This window comes from Protobothrops mucrosquamatus, unplaced genomic scaffold, assembly GCF_001527695.2.
Source record: "Protobothrops mucrosquamatus isolate PMUCROS unplaced genomic scaffold, P.Mucros_1.0 scaffold6481, whole genome shotgun sequence".
NCBI classification, from domain to species: Eukaryota; Metazoa; Chordata; class Lepidosauria; order Squamata; family Viperidae; genus Protobothrops; species Protobothrops mucrosquamatus.
In genome coordinates, this window is record NW_015392305.1 from 16,156 (window position 1) to 18,929 (window position 2,774).

The window sequence follows — 2,774 nt, forward strand, 5'->3', positions numbered from 1 at the left end:
CTTCCAGCAAGCGGACCTGACCTAGGGAGGATTTTATACGGGGTTTATTTTTTAGCAATTTGACAGAGACACAACTTTAAAATTTGATTTAATTCGGTTTTATCGGGGGGGGAATGTATTTATGTTTTGTTTTAAATATGTTGTGCGCCGCCCTGAGTCCCGTCGGGAGAAGGGCGGCATATAAATTAAATTAAATAAAATAAATAAAATAAAAAGAAGACCTGGAGGATTTCAAAGCCGGCAAGGGGTCTCGGGACATCTGCCAGTCCTGCGAAAGGAGGAGGGGGTCACCCCGGTGGGGTCCTGGGGGGCCAGTTAAACACCAGGAAGGTCATGTGATCTGGTTGTCCACCCCCCCGTTTTGGCCTTCTGACCCAAGAGACGCTGCAAGTGTCGGAACTATGTAGTAGTCCTCGGTTTACGACCATTTATTTAGGCACCGTTCCACATAACAACAGCATGAAAAAAAAGTGGCTTACAACCGTTCCTCGCACTTGTGACGGTCGCAGCATCCTGGGGTCAGGTGGTCACTATTTGAGACCTTCCCAGCCCGCTTCCAACAAGCAAAGTCGATGGGGGAATTCGCTTAACGACCGTGTGATTCATTTAACAACGGTTGTTCCCTGAACAACCGGGGCAAAAAAGAGGACGTAAAATTGGGCGCGGCTCCCTGAACACCTTGCTCAGCAATGAAAATGCTGCCCTGGGTTGTACCCAGGTAGTCCTCGACTTACGACGGTTATTTAGTGACCGTTGAAAATGACAACGGCGGTGAAAAAAGTGACTGATTTTCGGACGTATTTTTCAGACCGTTGCAGCGTCCTTGCGGTCAACATTCGGACACTTGGCAACCAACTCGTATTTATGACGGTTGCGGGGAGGTGGTGGTCACGTGATCCCCTTTTGCGACCTTCCGACAAGCAAAGTCATACGGGGAGGAGCCGGATTCACTTAACGACCGGCTCAACAAGCGCAGCGCTTCCGTGTGCAAACGCGAGGGGAAAAGTCGTCCAATGGGGCCAAACTCCCTTCAGAAATGTCTCGTTTAGCAACCTAAATATGGGGCTTCGACTGTGGTCGTAAGTTGAGGACTCCCTTATACAGGGTACTTCGTCCTCCCGCCTGCTCTTTTTCTCAGCCCTCCGGGAAAGTTTTCCTCTTGGTCCATTTTGCTGCAGGGTGCAGCCCCCCTCTCACCCCCCCCACCAGGAAGGGACCTGCCCCACGGACAGCAGCACCCAGCGGGCGCCTGGCGGGCCTGGACTCTGCGCCTGGCCTCTGCACCGGAGGAGCCGCCCGAGAGATGCTGCAGCTGCCTCCAAAATTGATTCCAGACCGAGAGTGTTGGGGGGGGGGAGAGAGAACTGGGGGTCCCGGGCTGGCTAACTGGTGGGCTCTGTGCAAGCCAACCTGGTTTGGATTAGGCTGAGCCCCTCCCCTCCCAACACCCCAATAAATGTTTTGCCTGCAGCCGGAGATGGGATGAGATACAGAAAAGGGGGGCCCTGAGGGGAGGAACTGGATGGGGGTGGGGAGCTCCCCGACACGTCTGCCCAGATGTTCCTCATCTGTCAGCCCTCTCTGCATGTTTGGAATATCTCCATTTATCTTTTCTCTGCAGTGATACTTAGAGACCCCCCCCTCCAGCAAGAGTTGGCAAATGGATTTGGGGAAAAGAGGGGAGGGAGGGGGGCTGTGAAGGCGCCAACGAGGACCCCCGCCACCTCCCTTCGGGTGGGGGGGAAGGGGAGAGAGGGGGGCTGTCTGCGCTAGACAATGGGATGAAACGCAGATCGCGCGCCCCCCCCTTCACAGAGGCGCCCCCTCCTCCTCCTCCTCCTCCGGACCTCCCTTCCTCCCTCTATCTCCCCATCCTCCCCCCCCGTGTCCAGGTGCATTGCACTACAAGTCCCATTATCCCCTGCTCCCAAGGCCCGCGGGTCTTTCTCCAAACTTGGGGATATCTTTTGTTCCCCGCTTTCCAGGGCGGCGGGGGGGGGGGTAGGTGGGTTTCTCAACCCGGGAAATCCCGCCCGCCCCTTCGCCAGCCCCCCCAGCGGGTGCAGAAGAGCCGCCCCTTCCCTCCCCCCCCCGCGCAGAGCACCGTCGGGGGAAGCGCTGACTTGCGCCCGTCCGGGCAGTCGTTGCGCGCCAGCAGCCTCCCGTGTTTGCTTTGGCAGCGGCTGAAAGTGCCCCGGCTCCCCTCTGCCAGGGGGAGGGGGCAGGAGGGGGGGGGAATGAGCGGATGTGGGGGGGGGGCGGCTAGGGAAGCCAGTCGGCCTGACGTCATTCAGGATCCCGGTTCCATCTGGCCACCTTGGCTTGGCTTTGAGAAGGGTGGAGACTTCAATTCCCAGAATCCCCCTGCCAGCAAAGCCTGCATTAAGCCCTGGGGGGGAGGGAGGGAAGGAGGGATGGGGGAGGGTAACCTCTGCCCCACCTTGCAGATGCCTAGGATTGCGCCCCCCTCCCCGTTTTGCAAAGGAGATTCTCCACCCCCCACCCCCCACCCCCAGCCAGTAGGTCTTGTGCTTTCTTGTCTGGCGCGTGGGGCGTTTTCTTTGCAAACTGGAGGGGCAAAGCCTGAGCGGCGGACTGCCCCCCCTCCCGGCAGAGGACCCCCGAGTCCCACCCAAGCGCCCCCCTCCCCGCCGCTCCCCTTTGATCCCGCTTTCCGCTGCAGTTGGTGAAGAACAATAAGCGCGCAGAAGGATGCCTGGCAGCGGCGGAGGCATTTCCTCCCCCGGGGAGGGAGGGAAGGGGGGGGGAGAGAC